The 20,493-nt window shown below is 42.0% G+C and overlaps 2 long non-coding RNA genes across 15 annotated transcripts in view; both read right to left on the bottom strand.

Moving 5' to 3' along the window:
* Positions 1–1,212: 1,212 nt before the first annotated feature.
* Positions 1,213–3,643, bottom strand: LOC141578542 (uncharacterized). The gene is made up of 3 exons (XR_012508918.1): positions 3,507–3,643; positions 3,047–3,228; positions 1,213–1,611 (listed from the first exon to the last, which is right to left on the bottom strand). It is a non-coding gene; the product is annotated as an uncharacterized LOC141578542 (long non-coding RNA).
* Positions 3,644–9,051: 5,408 nt separating this feature from the next.
* Positions 9,052–20,493, bottom strand: part of LOC141578970 (uncharacterized) — a 108,077-nt gene continuing 96,635 nt past the window's right edge. For 10 of the 14 annotated variants that reach the window (XR_012509860.1, XR_012509861.1, XR_012509870.1 and 7 more), the window contains one exon: positions 9,052–15,207. This is a non-coding gene — a long non-coding RNA (uncharacterized LOC141578970). The remainder of the gene's footprint in view (positions 15,208–20,493) is intronic. The other 4 variants (XR_012509871.1, XR_012509869.1, XR_012509865.1 and 1 more) reach the window with 3 other exon arrangements.

The raw sequence follows: 20,493 nt of genomic DNA, 5'->3' as shown, positions 1-20,493 counted from the left end.
CTTTTGGTCTCTGTTCTACAAACTCTGTTTTGCTTCATCTCCACAGTGTCTTGTTTTATTGGCATATGCTGAAACTTGATTTACATTTCATAGCATTAAAACAAAAATCAAGATCTCTTTATCATTTATTAACTATTTGGTAAATAGTTTTTGGTGAATATTGAACTTTATTATTAGATCTTACCATGGCAATGTACAACACCTAGCTCCCCAGATAACAGCAGTGTCTTAAACATGCTAAAATTGTATTTCCCTCTTACATAAAGAAGTCAAGCAATCGGTAGCCCAGGGCTGGTTTGCATGATGGTCACTGGGTCAGAGAACAAGATGCCTGTTATCTTCAGCCCATCAACATGATGGCCCAAATTGGCTGCCTGAGGGTCAACCATCAGGTCCACATTCCAGGAGCAGAAAGGAGGGAAGAAATGTGCTTCAGTTCCCTTTTGGGATGGTTCTGTAAAGTCCCTTGTAGCTTTCCTGCTTTTATTTTGCTTTAGACAGAGGGCTGAGAGACAGCTTTCTATGAGGTAAGCTCAATTCAGGACCAGACATCTCCCTGGAGGGGAGGGGAGGGAGTGGGCGGGAAGGAACCGATCATCCTGCACATGGTGTAAGACACCACGATGAGCCGCCGGGGGCATCTGCAGTCCGTCCATTGCTTCGGGCTGCACTGAGCAGTTGGTAACGGTTGAGATTTTCACATAGAGGTGCGTTTATGCTGGACCAATTGCTCGGTTCATTTAAACTAGTGGCGACCAGAGCACGTTGGAAAACACATTTGTTCTCACCTTCTAGCCAGTGACCCTCCCGCCAGGTTTCTGTCCTGCTGTTCATTTCCACGTTATTTTCCAAGACTTCCAGAGGAAATGTAAGCAGCCTGATGCTCAAATGCTTTTCTGTGTGATTCCCCCCTTGTTCTTTGCAGGAACAATAAATTGCCTAGAGAAGAGTGGACGAAATTCCAACCCTCCATTTCTCTAAAGCTCTGAGATTTGGTGTTAGGAAATAGAAGAAAATTCCAGAAACACCCTTAAGAAACATTATTCTTTCAAATGTGATTTGGAACAGCAAAGGACAATATATTTTATAGAACAATTTTTAAGACAACTGAATTGGCAGTAAGTTCACATAATGAAACTTCCAACAAGTCTTTATATTTCTCCTGGAAATTCCTTGGTTCTTGGTGTAAATTATTAATAATATCAGCTTTCTATTCTTTCTCTTCCTGTAGTTGTAGAGTTCACATGAAAATAGCACCTTGTGTCACTGAGAAAGCCTCCTGGTCAGCCTTCTAGTTAAACAGCATGTGTGCTTTTCGGTGGCAGGTGTGCTAAATAGTAGTTTTCAGGCACTTGAGGGATGCCCATCACACCAGCACTGCGGGAGCCTATTTCTCACCCACGACCATGTGAGACCCTCCTTCCTTCCGCTGCCTTGCCCAGGCCCCAGCATTCTGGTTCTTTCTCATGACCCATTTTCATAAAGTTCAGCCCTGCACCAGCCGATCAAGTCTTGGTTTCTCAAAGACCAGGATCTTAGTTCTAGGCTTTCTGTTAAAGGACAGTGTATAAAATCAGGAAACTTTATATGTCTTTTGAGGCCTCAGGATCTCTGCAATTAAAACAAGAACTTGAGTTACAATACTATTCTTTTCCACTTCTGAATTTCTAAAACTCCACACAATAGCTTTTTTATTAAGTAGCTAAAAATTTCTCCAGAATATATTATTCTAAGATTCACAAATATCTGTTAATTTATATTTAAAGATGCTATATTTAAGAAATGGAATAATTATTTACTTTTAAAAAATAATTTAAGTCAAGAAATATTTGATACTGAATCTTTACTATGAGTTCAAGTATGTAAGCTTAATTTTTGTGGTACTGTCAATATGGCACACAACGTGAGAGTTCTGGGTTAAGTTTTATCTGGGGCAAAATGAGGACCAGAACCCAGGTGACAGCATCTCAGAGAGCTCGGAGGAACTGCTCTGACGATGAGGGGGAGCTCAGCATTATATGAGATTTCATTGTATGCGGACGTGCAGTCAAGTATACGTTAAGACCGAGGCTGCTGCTAGTCGAGGAACAGGTGTCTCTGTTAATGATTTTAGTGCTTTTCTAGATAGGAGGAGATGCAAGAATTTGGGCTCATAAAATTTCCTGAAAATGTCTAAATATCTGAAAGATTTTCTGCGCATTTTCCCAGAGCACAGAGCGCCCCATTCCTGATCTCCACACAGAACTATTTTCAGAGGGTGTTAAAGGTCAGCAGCTGCAGTGGCTCATGACTTAATCAAATCAGAGGCAGATGACACGTGCAAATTTTTAGTTGACAGTATGTATATATTGTAGGAAAAAATTTACTTTTCAAACCTACCCCTGTTTTACTTTTAGTTAGAGATCACCTGATAACTGTTAGATGACTTAAGTCAGACGAGGGGTTGAAGGAGTCATCTCTTGAGCCAGCCAGTGCTCTATGTCAGCCTCCTTGATCACATTCAATTTTCTTTCCCTTCAAACAGCATGCATCTGATTTTATGAAGTTTGGAGCCTGTCCTGAGCACATGGGGTCTGGAAGTGGCCCTGTTCCTGTGGTCTTTGTTTATTCTGTGAATTATGGTGTGAATCTTTAAGTGCCCAAGCTTCATCATAATTTCAAACTTAAATGATTTAAATATGGGAGATGGATGCCAAGTTCTGGGAATAGATTTTCAGGATAACAGCCAGGATTGGTAAAAACTAGGGAGAATGGATACAGCCTTTAAAAAGAAATGTTATTTTACAATTTCTGGCAGATAAATTAAAGTGCTTGTTGGGATTCTGTCAGGAATGTTTAATTGGGAGACCTATCTCCCATTTTCATGAAATAAAATAATTTTATTATTTGTTTAGTGCCTACTGCCTAACAAATAAGTATCCCCTATGCATATAGTTTTATCATTTAATCTCTACAAAGATTCCCTGGAGAACACACGTGTCACAGGTGAGGGAACCAAGATCATCCAGGGTATGTGGCTGGAAGGCAGATGGGCTGGATGGCTTACCCTCCTTCAGGCTGAGACAGAGACACCAAGGTTTATTGACAAGCTTGTTGTTGAAGTTGTTTATTTAATACTTTGCTTCCTTGATGAAGTGGATCTTTTGAAATTGTTTATGTCTGGACTATCTTCCCCTCTCTCCTCGGCCTCAGGACTTCTCCTCATAAGTAGTATGAATTCAGCCTGAACTGATTCAGGAAAATCCGAAAATAAAAAATTAGCCCACACAAATGTCTGATAAGTCTTTGTATTTCAGTACTTCCTAAAACTCTTAGAAACACAAGGAAGGTGTGTTACCTCGGGGACTGAGTGCATTTGAAGTGTGAGAAATGTAAGTGTGATCTGGTAAAGGCACAGGCTCTATAGACAGTGATCCCTGTTTGGATCCTGGCTCCCCTAAGTACTGGAAACATGACCACCCATAGCCTCAGTTTCTTCATGTGTTAAGTGGGCTGATGGAGCTCACCTCCAAGTGGCCAGGTCAAAATGAGATGGTACGAGTGACTCTCAGGCAGAATGCTTGTCAAAATGCTAGTTGCTCTTGCTGCTTTATAATGTCTCCTTAGGTAATTCCGTTGTCCATTGGCTTGCGAATACCTCCTCATTTGATTTAAAAATATAGCATGCCCTAAAAATTTTAAAAATAAGGAATGAAGATTTACTGATTAATGCTGGTTGTATTTTTATAGGTTATTTATTAAAAAAAAGTAGGAGTTCTCTAAAGAGAATTTATTCTGTGTGCCTAGAATAAGATTCAGTTAAAAATGATTTTCCTTTAAATGCTTTTCAGAAATTTTCTGTGATATTTTTCTTGAATAGTAGTTGAATATTTCTGAGGAGGTTTTACATTTAGAAAAGTTTATTATTGTAATAATTGACACGTTAAATAAATGATTCAAACCCTGGACAGCATAAAACCCTGGCTTTTTTTTTTTTAATATATATAATTTTGGTGGTTAGTGCTATGACATATTATTATTTATTAACGGTTTTGATTTTGCTTCTGGGTTGTCCTAGGTTTCGGCGCATGTGCCTTGGAAGGTCTCTCGGGCAAAGATGCTTATTTAAGAAGGTTGTCATTGTAAATGCTCTCAAGAGGATTAAACAAATTCCACAGCAATAAATGACCATGTTTGGAAGGTTTTCCACCCTCATGTAATTTCCAGAAAACAGACATGATTCACTTGCTAAACCAAACACACAGGTACAGTAATGAGCCTGGCTCACATGACTGGACAGCACGGAGGGAGCCTCATCTATTGGCGTGGGTTACGCTGCAGGAAGCGCAACTGAAATTTTAATTAGAATTTATTTCCAGCGAGTGCTGCTTCCGCGTTTTTCTCCCCAAATTAAGGAAGCGCCCTCTTTGCCTGGCCATCAGTCTGCAAAGCCACACGGCTCACACACTCCCCTGTTCATCAGAAGGCTGGTGGAGTCAGTTTGCTTGGACACACTTAGCTACACTCGCAGCGGGGATCATCAGTCTCTTCTGTGTGTTCACCTCCACGTGCAGGGGAGAAAATCGACTTTTGCTGCCGACAAACGCTAATTGACTACCAGTTGTTTCAGAGGGACTGTGATGTTGAAAACTGGTATCCCTTTCATTTTTATATGTTGGATGCTGACAAATTGCACGGCCACACCCCCACTGTAAGTACACCCACCAGGGAGGGTGTCGGAGTTTGAATCTGTGTGTTTTAGTATTCATATCCTGGCACTGGTCAGCTTTCAGTGTTCTCGTTGGGTTTGGGAGACTATTTCTCAAGCGATTTCTTTGGCTACCAATAAATTTGCAAAGCCGTCTCCTTCAGTGGAGTTCCGATGAGTTGAGTTGGGAGGGGCATGTGAAATTGAGGAGAGCAGAGAGGTGCAATGAAAACTAGCCACCATCTGGTTACCTCTCATTTTTTATGGGCCAAAGATGCTTGTCTTCTTTTCTTTCCTCCTCCATCCATCCCTTCAGGTCAGGGAGTCGTCTTCAAGAATTTCATCCTAAAATGTAAAGTAATGATGAAGGCAGTGTGTTTCTTTGGTTGATTTCATTTGATTTGCGTTCATTGTTAAAGATTTTCTGGTGAGGTTCTTATGAGCTCTTAAAAGCTGGAAGAGCAGCACAACCAAGGAGAGAAAGTCAGAGGAACGAGTCAGCGGCCCCTGTGAGGTCTGCGGGACGAAGGCAGGAGGTGGGGCAGAAGCAGCACCGTGGCCTCCCCTGCAGCCCTGAGGGCAACGTGCGCATGTAAAGCCAGCGTCTCTTGTCACCATGTGTTCTAACAGGACTCCCACTAAAGGAATGCGAGATTTGGGGAGGCCTTACCTTTTACCCTCTGGTCAAACATCTTTAATGCTGACTGTATTTATTCAAGATGACACAGAGATCACCTGCAGAGATGAGGGAGTGGTGCTTGCTTCCTGTCTTTCCCGCCCTAGGCTCACTTATCAGATACCTGATTCTTGCAGGCACTGCAGTGCCCGTTGGGGGAGCTCTGCTCCTGGGGGTTTCTGCTCCTGTGGGGGAAGCTCTGCTCCTCGGGGAGCTGGGCACTGGAGTGCGCACATTGTAGGCGGTCGCACCAGCGCTGATACCTCTCTACGTGTTGTGCCTTTTGTGTAAGTAGTAGAGGTGGGATCCAGAGTCTTCCTGTGTCTACGGAGCTCTCCAGCAAAGCCAACTTGGAAGAAAGAAAGAAAATGCCTACTGTTCCATGACTGTGTCCTAAGGGTTTAAAGCTCATGCGGAGCACACATGAGATCTCATTCAGTAAATACTCTGGGGTCTTTTCTCTGACTTGTCATGAATTTGGCATTCTCTTAATGTTATTTCTCTTAAAACATGTCTAAGCAACCATTTTTGTGTGATGGTTATTGTGCGTAAGTGTCCTGAAAAAGCTGTTGTGGATGGATGTGTGGGCATCAGTGGTACCAGAATGTCTGGTGGCCCTGGGGGCTGCCCGAGCTCCACACCATTTGTTACCAGCAGTCTTTCAGATTGCATCTTATTCCAGAGCTCACTGGGGCTCCCATCTCTCACTACGTATCTTGAGAGAATATTTGTTCAGAGGGTAGGGGACAGGATGCTTCCAAGTCTGGGTTCTGGGGTTCCCTGTCTAAAGGTGGCACTGGCACAAATCCTTTATTCATGGAGTAATGAAGCCCCCCAGTCTCGTGGCTAATTGGGACTCCCTGTCCTTCTTCATGTTAGGAGCCGGAGGGCTTGGGTTAGGCCCCCAAACCTGTTTTGGTGAGCTTTCAGCCCTATCACACCACCTGTGTTGTCCCGTTTCAGTCACATGACTTTGATTTTTGCTGGTAGGTGTGACTCCTGGACAGTGCCTGGGACTTCCAGGTTTCCCCTACAGTAGGGACACTGAAGAAAGTTCACCCCATATGGTGTGTTCGGAGGCCTCGAGGACAAGTAGGGACCCACAGACAGATATCTGGATGGGTGGTGATCAGGCCAGAGTCTTGGAAGAATAGAGATTCCATTACTGTTTTAACAGTGAAATTGAGGGAGTAATTCTGGAAGGTCTGATGCAACTGAGATTAAAATTATTATATGGTTTTTATTGTTAGCAGGAGTGGTTTTCAACCCTTAGACCCAGTCCCCCCTATTTATAATAAATATTTTGTAACCTTTCTTTTCTGGTGCCCGGAAGTGAACGTCATAGAAAATGTAACCTAACTATAAATATGATAAACAAATAGGTAGATGGAAAGATGTGGTGCCTAAATTCTTATATTATGGGGTATTTTATATTCTATGCTAATTAGTGACCTCTCAGGACAAAAGGCACATACAAAGAGAGTCACTTCTAATAAACTATTTTTTCAAGCCTTACCTAAATGGGAAACAAGTGGCTTCAGAATGTTAGAGCACCTCCCATGTCCCCGGGGAAATCTCCTTGTCAGAGTTACAATTGCTGATGGTGTCCTGTGCTAAGTGCAAGCAAATGCGGTTCGGAAGCTGCCCGGAGGCTGACTCCGGGGATTCCTTCTCCGTCGCAGCAGTGAGGGAGCCTTGCCTTTCCTGACCTCAACCACAGAGGCGGTTTTGAATCTCTGAAAACTGCCATACCAGTGTTTATCACAACCCTCACAAGATACATTGAAGAAAGTTGAAAACTTTAAGTGTCTCCTTTAGGATAGAAATAGGGTATAAAAGAAATAAATTAAAAATTCTAGTGCCCGAATAAGTGCTACATTACACTGGCTGCATCGTAAGGTTAGAAAACTTCATTACCGCTTTACATACCACATCTTGCAGTTAGATTTTATTTATTTTTTTTTCCCTAAAAAAAAACAATCATTTGATGAGTTCTTGTGTCAGAGGTGACGAGCAGAAAGCAAGTGTAAAACCAGGAATCGTGGTGCTGGTTAGTCTAAGACCATCTCCGTCACTGTGCAGATCATCTTTACTCATTTTACTGCACTTTTTGGAATCACCTTCTCACTTGGAAATACCCCTGTGTCAGTTGGATTTGTTAGTAAAACAATTCTTTTTCTTACCTAGAACATCAGTGATGTTTCCAAGATGATAAAAAATATTTGCCCATGGCATTTAAACAGTTGCTTGTTCTCGTAACTCATGGCTCACGGTCTAGTATTTGTCACAATTGGAGAACTGTGTTTTCTTTGTGCAAATTCTCATTGCTTTGGTGACGCAGGGACACTTGTCCTTACTGGATGGAGTATGATAATAATTTTTTGCATTCTCTCCCTAAATCTGGAGTCCTGTGTTATGTTTCCTGTTAACTTAAAAAATAGGAATATTGTTATTTACCTAAATATCTAACCTCACACCAGTGGTGCATATCAAATTGGTCCAAATAGGAATTCCAATATTAAATGAGACAGTAATTTCACAACCCACTTTTCCAAAAATTTGGATTGATGGTTCAATTATACCAGGGACATTAGCTGTTTTAATTGAATCAATCATTGCTTTCTACAATAAAATTTTCCATTCCATCTGCTCTTTTGGTTAATTGTTCTTCAGTGTTTCATTTGCTTTCTTTCCCAAAAATATATGATTTTGGCTTTTGTCATTGAAAATCCTTGCTGGTTTTGCTACCTCATGCTGGAGAGGAAGGCTTGTGACTGTTTTATAGTCACTGGTTTCATGGTTGTATGAGTGCTTAATGCCACGTTGCAGGGGTGTGGATACCTAATGAATTGTGTACATAAAAGTCTTATTATACACTGAGTGCAGGGTTAGTGTTCGCAGCCCATGTCATCAGTATCATTATTAATCCATTACAATCATCCTCTATTAATCAGTGTTATCCTTCTAACATCTCCAGGAGAGGAAATGTAGTAGTCTAAATGCAAATCTTCGCCAAAATTTGTCAATTCAAAACATTTAAAACTTTGCTGTCAATAGGACTGTGTGCTTTCTGTCCCTAATTCTGCTTCTCCTGACCCAGGACGCGGTCTCCACAGCTGATGATCCGTGAGACACTGGATTCTTGAACCCATGGCTCTGTGTGTTCTGAGACATCTGGGGACTTCAACACTGTTTTAGGGGCTTTGGTTCCCACCTCTTCATAGCATTGCTGAGATGAGATATGTGGGTTCACCCTCATTCTTGAGTGTATTGTGCATTTTTTCTAGAACCAACACACGCCAACGTGGCAGCACTGCTTTGACCACGTGCTGGGGCAGCGTGTGCTTGTCAGTTCTTGGGTTTAAATTTTCTGTTCTAATTTCTATAATGGGGTATATTGACAGATACACTCCATGTAAACAGAAGCTCTGTGGGGTTTTCAGCAACTTCTAAGAACATAAATATTCCTGAAGCAGCTAATCTTCCTCCCAACAAGTGAGGAGCAAGCCGGCAAGTCCTGGGGGCCTGTGGCGGCCAAGCTGTGCAGCCCAGGCTGCTCACCGAGGAAAAAGGAGAAAATCTTAAAAACCTAATTCCATGCTGTCTTTCACAGAATCTCAGAAATGAACGTTTTAATATATTAAGAGGGGTGATTTTTTAAAATAAATTTTTTATTTTTTTCCTTTTTCTTTTTTATCAGGTAGAATTTTTACAGTTCAACTTCACATACACATATTGCATGTAAATACACGTATAGAGCATACTGCATTTTTTAGTTTACATATATGTACTAATTATTGTTTCTAAGAACAGATTAGAGCTTTAGATTTTTAAAATTAGTTACCAGAGGAATAAGGACATCTACAAAAGAATAAACAGAATATGGTAATCCAATCACAAAGGACAGTCAGATGTGCTTGCATATATTCAAGAAATCAAAACAGTATTTAGTTCATTTGTGGTCTTATTATTATTGCTATTAATTTTAGATTCCCCATAAATGAAGTCATATGGCATTTATCTTTCTCTTTCCACCCCACTTCACTTAGAATGACAGTCTTCAGGTCCATCCATGTTGCTGCAAATGGCATCTTTTATGGCTGAGTAGTATTCCATTGTATATATGTATCACCTCGTCTTTATCCAGTCATGGGCTGATGGACATTTGTGTTGTTTACATGTTCCTTGTTCTATGTCCCTTCTGGCAACAATTACGGATTTTAAATATTTTCCACCTTAAAATCCTTCCTGAAGGAGATGTGGTAACTGGAATCAAAAACAGTTACAGCACAGGGTTGTTAGTGATGGGCCCTGGGGGCTTGGTAGAAAGGTTGGCAGAAAGGATTTCAGATTCTGATCAAATGAGTCCTCCTCTTGTAGACCTGCTGAGCGCCTCTCTCACGGCCTGCCCTACAAGTCTGACGAGTCCCTTTTGTGAATACTACTGTATTGTGCACAAATTTTGTCCAACTGGTGTCATCCAGTAGGGACCTTAAGTGAGGCACCCAAGCTCCTGTGTTGGTTTCTTCCATCAGCCCTTAACTTCCTTGGGAGCCAGGACTGTCTCATTGCCCCAAGGATCCCTAATGCCTAGTGAGATGCCTGATAAAGCTGGTACTTAACGAGCACATGGGTCAAACGGAAAAACCTGATCAAAAAAAGGCCCTCATTTTTCAGACATGCCTACTTGAGCACATAGGGTAAAATGACATGTCTTCTTGGATTTGCTGTCAAATACTTCAACAAAGGACAAATAAAAGAACAAAGGTCTGAATAAAGGAAATATGGAAAAGTTTGTGAATTCCTTTATCTGGGTGATGGGCTGATTTTACTATACTTACTAATGTATACTTAAGTTAGTTTATAATTTTACTGTCATTAGCTGAATAGCAAGTATTAATACGTATTAATTGAAAACCTTAGAACTGAACAAACTTACCCCACACAAAATCCTTAATATCCTAGTAGTTTGTCTTTCAGAAATCTTTTCCCACAAAGACAAGAAAAAAGGGAAAGGCAGATCCGTGCAGTATTTCCACGTTGTCAAAAGACCAAAGGCCGATACAAAAGAAGAGATTGTAAAAAAGATAAAGGGGCTGAAATCAATGTCCGGAAAACCTAGTTAACAATCCTAAATGGCCCAACTTAACTAACCTCAGCACTGCTGCATCAAGAATGGGGCAAATAGCACCTAGTGGATTTTTTTTTAATAAATAAATAATAATCCAGTTCCTACCACAGGCAATTATGAGAAGACTGAGTATAATTTCTAACACCAACTAGTGTACAAATCATAATTTCTACTTGATTCAAACTGCTTCTTCTATAAAATTTGAATCTTTTTATTCTTAGGACAGATTTGTGGCCTATGACCTAGTGATAAAATTTTCAACTCGCTTGTATTCAAAAAGTTCACCATAGTGAGAGTTTATTACATCAAGTATTCCTTTTTGGGAAACCCATGTGCCTTGTCACTCTCTTTCATAAGATTTCCTGTGGAAAATTCAATCCTTCATTCAGGAAAAGTCTGAGCAATATATCTCATGGAAAACCTTCATAAACTGCAACACAAGAAAATGAAAATGACAGTGAGCATCCCGTGAAGCCGGCAGACACACAGTGCATGGCTGTGTTCCCACCTCGACTTTCTGTAACCAGCAAGGAATATGTGCATTTCAAGAAATAGACATAAACACTTTTCAGGACCTGAGCACACAATTTCCCTTTCAGAGTTTATTGGGCTTCCATTTAATTCTATGAGAAATGTTTAAAACAACAGAACAACAGCTGAGATAGGGTTTAAAGTAACTTTTATGTCTTAGTGAAAATAAAGCCAACTGATAGTTTTCATTTTTACTTTATTTGATCTCACTCTCTTACTTTACCTCCCCAACCTCCTCCACAAAATGATGGTGAACATCCCCTCCTGGGTCAGAAGGCTAAGTAGAAAGTACCAAATGGAGGTGTGCTTTGTTGTTTTATTTTTCAAAACAAACATGTTTCATTCATGTGATTTAATAATTAACATCAGAAACAAAGTCTACTCAATAAATGGTAGCCAAAATATGTCATCATAGCTGCTCATCAGGTTTGGCCCCACGTTACACACTTTTACATGGACATGTGCCATGTGCTGTCATGGGAAACGGTGAGTGGGGACAGGGCCTCTGCTCTCACAGGGCACACGGCCTGGTGGGGGAGGTGGTGTTCAATCATTGCCCTTTTTTTTAATGTACTTACAAATTATGGGAAATGCTATTTAAAAAGAACAAAATGAGTCAATGAAAGTGAAAAATACAAGGACAGTATTTAGGCTGAGGGAAGACAGGAAACCTCTTTGAAGAGCTGACACTCCACTGAGACCCAAAGGACAACTCCGGTGCTGCAGGTGAAGGGCAGGGACACATTGATAAAGGGCTGATATCCAGAATATACCAAAATCTCTTTAAACTCAACAAGAAGGATGAACAACCTGATTAAAAAATGAGCAAAATGCCTGAACACAGACCTCATCGAAGAAGAAATCTAGATGCCAAAGAAGTCTATGGAAAGATGCTCCACAGCATCTGTCATCAAGGGGCTGCAGACTGAAACAGCGAGGTACCACTGCACACCTGTCAGAACTGCCAAAACGCAGAAAACTGACAGCACCGAATGCTGGTGAGGATGTGGAGCGTCAGGAATTCTCATGCATTGCTGGTGGGAATGTAAAAGGGCCCAGATACTTTGGAAGACGGTCTGGCAATTTTTTACAAAACTAAACGTACTCCTAACATATGATCCAGCTACTGTGCTCCTTGGTGTTTACTCGACGAAATGGAAACTTATGTCCACACACAAAACTGCATACAGATGTTAATAGCAGCTTTATTCATAATCACCAGAACTCAGAAGCAACTAAGCTGTTCTTCAGTAGGTGAATGGATAAACTGTGGTCCAGCCAGAAAATGGACTATTATTTGGTGCTAAAATGAAATGAGTTATCAAGGCATGGAAATACATGGAGGAACCTTAAATGCATATTACTAAGTGAAAGAAGCCAATCTGGGAAGGTTCTGCAACTGTCTGATTCCAACTGTATGGTGTTCTGGGAAAGGAAAAATCACAGAGACTAAAAGATCAGTGGCTGTCAGAGGCTAGAGGGGAAGGAGCAATGAATGAGGTGCAGCACGGAGCATTTTAAGGTCACTAAGACAGACTACTCTGTATGATGCTGTGACGGTGGATATATGTCATTGCACATCTGTCCAAACCCACAGAGTGCACACCACCAAGTGTAAATCCTAGTGTCAAGTCTGGGCTCTGGGTGATGATGACGTGTCAGTGCAGGTTCACCCATTGTCACAAATGCACGCTCTGGTGCAGGCGTCAATAGTAAGGAGGCTGTGGGGACAAACTGCAGTTCATACACCGAATCCAGCCCCAGCCACCACTGTTAATAATGCTCTGTGGGTGTGTGGAATGTCCGGCTGCTCTGGTGTCTGAACAGCAGAGCTGAGCAGCTGCACCAGAGATCAGGAGGTTTGCAGACCCTGAAATACTTACTCCCAAGGCCTTGACAGAAAAAGTCTGCTGAGCCCTGTTCTAAACGAATCAGAATTCACCCTGATGAGACAGGAAAGCAGGGCCCAAACCAGGCATGGTTAATGGGACTGAAGCAATGTTTTAGTTCCAACACCTTTGCTGAAGTCCTGCAGATCCAGCGACAGACTGTAGCCAGGAAGCGTCTGCAGAAGGAGTCGGTAGCAGGCCTTCCCGCCAGGCTCCGGGATGCCGGGGGCCGCGGGCTGAACGGGGGCCACCTGCTTGAAGAAGGTGGACTTGCGGTGGAAGCCGATCAAATCATAGAGCTCGGAGAGGATGCTGCACTGCTGAATTCTCTCCTAGGAATGCTGAAGCACAGGGAGAAAAGCAACAAGCATCTGAAAGAAACATGTAATTGAAAAAAGACCCGTAAAAAATTTTCCCTTAAAACAGAGACCCAACGACACAGGAAGGAAGAGGAAGGCTGACTTCATGCACTGATGGGACCAGATGCAGAAATGCAGGGACGCAGCGCTGTGCAGACGCTCCAGACCCCCTCTGGGCCCCACCTTTCCGAGTTCCGCCTCTCCTTTTACTAGAAATGTCCGTATTCCCTGAAACAGAGGAATCTGCTACCTAAACATGGGACACAGAGATGGGAAAGGGGAAAAGGAAGGGAAAGTAAAGGAACAACAGTTCATCTAGACCCTAGGGTTTGGGTGGGACTTTCACCAAACACACAACCTCTCAAAGCACAGAGCACACAGTGAGAGGCTGACAGAGTGTCTGCGACTTCTGCTCCTTAAACACCAGCTACCTGCCAGCAGACGCTGTGCCCGTTACTGAATCATTACAATCATTTCAGAAACTATTACTATCCCGGCTCACAGGCAAGGAAATCTGAAACTCGGGGAGGAATTATTATCATCCTGGACAAATTCCCACGGCCCAGAAGTGTCAGAGCCTCCGGCAGACCCTGGACTAAAATGCTCCTCATCACCACGGGCCCTGAGCCTCAGGCTGAGGCCACGTCAGGTCTGCACGGGCCCAGAGCACGAGTCTGTGGGACAGGGAGTGGTCCCACTTGAAGTGCCAGGCCAAGGCCCTCAGGAACCTATGTAATGAAACCAAATCCCCAAACTCATTTCCAACACACTGCCCTGTCCGGGAGGACTGCTCGGCACATCTGGCTTATCACCTGTGCACAGGCTTTGCAAGGGGCCCAGACAGTGACGTGACGTCCCAATGGAAGTGGCTCGGAGACCGCTTCATCACAGGACAGACTCTCCCTGCTTCCAACGTTAACTCTCCATTCCATTTCCAAATGGAAAGTAAGTTTAGACTTGTTTTCCTCTCCAGAAACAAAGAGAGTGGTAACATCAGCAGGAAACTCAAGATTGAGGAAGAGTCTCCTGGCCATTTGGAAGGATAGGCTGGGGAGGGAACAGAGACAGGGATCAGAAAGACCCGTGTTCCAGTCCAAAGTCTGCACATCACTCGCTTTGACAGTTTCCTTATTAATACAGGTGATAAAATCTAATTATGATTGTTGGGAAAACTAAATGAAATAACGTATGCCACTAGCATAGGTGTAAAATCCTCCATGAGTGTTCCAGAAATGGACGTGACCATGGTTAGATACTGTCTGCCAAGTCTTGTGTGCTAAGTTCACATCAGCCAGCCAGAGATGTGCAAGAGAATGCCTCAACAGCGAGCAGCCTTCTCCAACTTGGAAACTCACAGTGTCCGAAGAACAGGCAGCGGTGGATGCTTTGGGACACTCTGGAGGTAGCACTCCAGTGATGACTTTAAAAAGCTGGGGAGAATTTAGGGGACCATACAGTTCAAATACAGAAAACTCATTCCATGTCTACAAATATTCATCTCGAGCCATGATGATTCAGAGAGGAGATACATATTCAAACGTTCATCATTTTCCCACATAAGTGTATCAAAACAATTTGGAAAGAATGTAACTTTCTTCTCTAGATCACACAGTGGGTATTACAAGGTTTGTACTGAAAGCCCTACGTGTAAATCATCTGCAAACGTAACTGGGTCCATTATCAGTCATCATCATTCGAAGGGAAGGATGGAAAAGAACAAAGCCAAGCTAATACGCTCCGGTATTTTGTTGGGTTACGATGTCACAGAGGAGACGGACAGGTCATCAAGGAACCACCCTGCCGTGATCACGGAGCCGGGCAACCGGGTGGGCGGCAAGATGTATGACGCAGCCGCAGCTGTGCCCGCGCTTCTAGGCAGGTATCCAAAGTCTCCTCGACATGGCGTCCAATGCTTGTGCCCACGTCCTCATCACCTGAGATGTATTTAAGAGAAATGAAAACTAATAAACGGAAAATACCTTTGGTGGGCACACCGTCCAAAGAGCAAAGTCACAGTTTGACAACTGGCCATCCCGGTTCCCTGGGATTCATTCTTGGAGAACCTTAAAAACCACTCCTCTGTCCTCAAGAAGTGCTGCCTACTTGTCCTATATTTGGCTCAGGGATACAGCACGTTCACGTGGACTTTAATGTCTGCACATATTTGACTGTCTTTCTCCAGGTTCACTTGTCCATTCTGAAGAGGTCTGAGTTAAGTCCAAATTCCATAAGATCAATTCCCTCCAGTGACAACTCAACGAGTCTGCAATTACAAACCAACTGAACAGGACTGTCCTCAGCTAATAATGTCACCCACCCTTCACTGTTTTCTTAATCTCCTCTCCTGGCTAATTGCAACAGACTAACACCACCGTCCACCAAGTTCCCCAACTATGTAAAATAGAAAGTAAGGTCCATAAAAGATGAGACAACTCCATAGTCACCTCTGAATTCCTAGCATATATTAATGTCAATAAATAGAACTATGATTATGGCTTCTTTCCTTTAAAACCTTTCTGGTTATTTAAATGAGACCATGGAAGGGAGGTGTTTGGGTCCAGTATCTTGATCCAGAAGACTCTGGAGACCTTTTTCGGAATGGCTGCCCACTGATTCATTCAAAACACAACTACTCTTTCCGGGAGGAGCTGTGATTTTCTGCCAGGAGTTTGTTGTCACTCTCATGCCAGAACAGATTTAAACTAAATACATTGGATATGTTATTTTCCCCCGCTTCCAAAAAAATTGACTTTCCTTACTTCCTTGCCTTGAGGAATGCTTTTTTACTTTTCTTTCTAATTCACCCTTTTATACAGCAGGATTCAGGATTTGCTTGTCCTTACATAAGAACAGCCATCCAACTCCCAGTGTGAGAGGCCTGGGGCTCACCTCCTGCCCTCCTGTCAAGGCAACTGAAACTCAGTTCAGGAGCCAAATGGCCCCCCAGGGATTCTAAGTCTCGCATATCTCCCAGAATCCTTGCTTTCTGGTTTGACTTGTCTTCTGAGGATTTCCCCTCACTTTCTTGACAATTAGCTGTGCAGCTAGGAAGATGAGGAAGGAAGGTCTTATTTCTTAATCAGCATTTTAAGGAACTTATGTAATGAAGGTTTTCAAGAGTTTCTAGAACCCTGCATTGCCGAGACAGAAAACACACTAGATATTTTCTAAATCTAGCTATCATGTGCATTTTTTTCGTTGCTTTTGTTTTCTTAACTGCTAACAGACATTTTTAATTAAAAAATAAAATAAGGCCCCAAATAGGATAGAACATTGAAGAGGAAACAAAATTAAAGGGCAAAGACAGAAAAATTATAATTACTCTACAAAGTTAATAGAAAACATACACTATGGATCAGATCAGCAATTCTCAGTAACAGCTAATTGAAACCTGACCATGAGGTAAAATGTCTCTCCTGTCAGGAGACGGCCAACAGAAAACAGAATTAAATCAACAAACTAAAATTCTAAGTCTGGCGAGGTAGAGACGTCTACCAGCTAAATGTGTTTTCTTCTGGAAAAGAGGGAGACACACAAGATCTTTTCTGTGGAGCCTGAGCCCAGGTGAGGACGGTGAAGTGAGCTCTGTAAGTACCCAATTAGCAAAGTGAGTGATGAATAAAGAGACGTGAGCTTTGATGACAGAGATGATACTACTATTCACTTGTCCTGTAAGTATGTCTTCACGTTCAATGATCAATACCTCGGCATCCTCAGGGATTGAGATTATAGGAAAATGCACAGCTCGGGCCTAGACCTCCTCTATGATTGTGGCACTGCACTTAGATGATTCAAGGGCAACTCCAACTCCACCTACAAACAGCTGTTTTCACGGTGCTCCTCCCATAGCCGTCCTGCCCAGGGCCCCTTGTCGGGGGGCAAGGTCTCTCTGCCTCTCCCAGCTCAGTCCCATCACTCATAGATATGACTGGGCCCCTCCTTCAGGGCCCAATTTCCTCAGTCAACGAGTCCCACCACCAGCACCTCACCTACCAGATTCTCACTGGCACTCCCTCAGCACTAACTCTGTGCTGGGGACCACACTGCACATTGCGCACACGTTATCTCACTGGATCTCCACAGAAGTCCTGGGAAGTCGGTATATCACTGCTTCAAGTAATAAGATAAATTGTTTCACTTCCTTGAGTGTGTCATCCAAAGTGACACGGCTACTGAGCCACAAACTTGGGACTGAAAATCACTTGAAAATTGAACACTGCTACACCTTGCAGCCACCCTACTCTGACTTATCACATCACCTCCTGCCGAGCCTTCTAAATGTTTCTAAGCATTCTACAAGACAAAAGTGATCTACGAGAGCACCCCTCTCCCCTACTTAAAATCTGACAATGATGTTCCACTTCCCTTAGGAGAAAGCCCCACCGGGCCTGAGCACAGCCCAATGGCCCGGCATCCGCTTACCCTGCGCGGCCGCTCCGCCTCACCCACCACGCAGCGCTACATGTGTCGTGTCCAGGACAGGGATGCTGACTCCGTACAACCCGGGGCTCGTCTCACTCAAACAATGATCACCCTTTTCAGTGCTGACTCTCAGAAAATTGTTTCCTCTGGATGAATCAATATCTTTTTCCTTACAACTTCCCATCATTGATAATGAGCTCCCCCCAAAAGAGAGAAGACCTAATCCTCAGACTCCTTATCTGTAAAGTGTGAATAACAAGGAAATATGAGAAGTGTTAAGCGAAATAATATTCATGTGAAGCTAAAGGACAATTCCCAACATACAGTAAGCACTCAATATGTGCTTACTTAATATTAATAAGAATATAATGCATTCCAGCAACCTTAAATCAATGCTTTATGGCTTTGTCCAAAAGACTACTGACAAACTATTGGACGAACCCATTTGAGCAGATTCGCCCAAGCGTACTGGGATAGGTAAGCCTTGACTCCAGTTACAGCTGCAGCCAACCAGCACTACGGGGCGGGGGCAGTTTGCTCAAACTCGTACATGTTGCTTGAGCATTTAATTGTGACTAATGAATAAAGACAGGTGTTCTTTAGTCAAAACTCCTGAAACATAAATCTTCAAAGATTGATGCAAATTAGTTTCAAGTACAACACTCTCACTAGAAATTATTTGAAAATTATAGTCTTAGCTCCTCCACACATCGAAAGGGCATTTTCTTAATGTATCTGACTATATACACTGAGAGGATTGTTTAAAAGAAATTAAGATGAAGCCATAATGAATAAGCTTTCAGTATAATCTGCACAAAGCCCCACCCAAGGGTCTCACTTCTCACTTCCACATAGGTGTTCAGGTAGCTTAACCTGGGTCTTGGTTTCTTATGACACGGGGGTGGGAAGAATTGTGGATAGATTTATGTAGCAAATATAAATCTAGGGTATTTGCTGTGTAGGAATCCTAGAAATAAATAAATTGATATATAGTCCCACCCTTAGGAAGCTCAGCCTTTCCAATTACAACAGCATTAAAAATAAAATGAGAGATACATTTAACAAAATTTTACAAGATTTGCACATTGAACATTTTGAAGTATCACCAAAAAAAATTAAAAGATCTACATATATGGAAGGCATCCCATGTTCATTGAATGGTAGACAATATTGTTAAAAATGTTAAGACTCCCCAAAGTGATCTACAAATTTAATGGAATCCCTATCAAAATTCCAGCTGACTTCTTTGCAAAAATTGAACAACTGATGCCAAAATTCATATGGAAGTACAAGGGAACCAGGTCAGCCAAAACAATCTTGAAAAAGAAGAGCAAAGTTGGAGGACTCACTCAAATGTTACTACAAATCTATAGTACTCAAGTCATTATGGTACTGGCATAAGTTTGGATGCATAAATCTATGAGACACAATAAAAAATCCAGGGGGGAAAGTTACATTTACAGTCATTTTTCCAGAAATGTGCCAACAACACTCCATTGAAAGAATAGTCTATTCAACAAATGGTGCAGAGACACCTGGGTATCTGAAGGCAAAAGAATGAATCTGGAATCTGGACCCCCATATTTTATTTAACAAATAAAATATTAATTCAAAATTGATCACAGACGGAAATGTAAAAACTAAATGTATAAACTTTCTAAAAGAAGACATAGTTTAAATTTTGTGGTCCTAGGATAGGCTATGGCTTCCTAGATACAATACCAAGAGCACAAGTGAAAAAAAAGGAAGATAAAATGGACTTCATCAAAATTAAAACCATTTGTTACAAAGGACATCATCAAGAAAGTGAAATGAAAGGGGAAGGGGGTAGCTCAAGTGATAGAGTGCGTTCTTAGCAAGAAAAATAAAATGAATAAATCTAATTACCTCCCCTAGAAAGAAATTGTTTTAATGTTTAAAAAAAGTAAAGTGAAACGACAATCTGCAGAATAGGAGAAAAATTTTGCAAAGCATATATCTAATAAGAGACTAGTATCCAGGATATAAAACAAATGCTTACAACTGACCAATACAAAGAAAATCGACCCAATTTTTAAATATGCCAAGTATTTAAATAGATACACAATTGGCCAATAAGCATATGAAAAGATGCTCAGCATCACTAGCGAAATCAACATCAAAATGAGATCTGATTTTACACTCACTAGGATGGTTATAATCAAATCATGGACAATAACAAGTGTCGGTCAGGAGGCAGAGAAATGGGAACCCTCAATACGCAGCCGTTGGAAAGGGGCAATGGTACAGCTTCTTTGGAAAAGCCTGGTGTTTCCTCAAAAGGTTAGAATTATATGGCACAGCAATTCCACTCCTACATATAGAGTCATCCCTCAGTATCCTCGGGATTTCGTTTCAGGAAACCCCCACCCTGGATACCATAATCCAAGGATGTTCGAGTCCCTTTACAATCAGCCATCTGGATCCATGAAGTGGAAACTACAGATATGGCGGGCCAACTGTACAGCCAACAGAATGAAAATATATTCTCACAAAACTTGCACATCAATATTCATGGCAGTATCATTCAGAGTAGCCAAAGGTTACAAACAATATCCATCCATCAATGAACGGATAAACAAAATTACCAAGAATAGTCCCACAAACTATTGGTCATTGAATCTTTGACAAAGGAGGTGAGAACATACAATGGAGTAAAGACAGCCTCTTCAGAAAATGGTGTAGGGAAAACTGGACAGCTGCATGTAAATCAATGAAGTTAGGCTACTCCCTCACAGCATACACAAAAATAAATTCAAAATGGCTTAAAGAATTAAACA

The sequence above is a fragment of the Camelus bactrianus genome, chromosome 1 (genome assembly GCF_048773025.1).
Source record: "Camelus bactrianus isolate YW-2024 breed Bactrian camel chromosome 1, ASM4877302v1, whole genome shotgun sequence".
NCBI lineage: Eukaryota > Metazoa > Chordata > Mammalia > Artiodactyla > Camelidae > Camelus > Camelus bactrianus.
The sequence above is the reverse complement of the archived record's forward strand: the minus strand, read 5'-3'. Positions and strand labels throughout refer to the sequence as shown.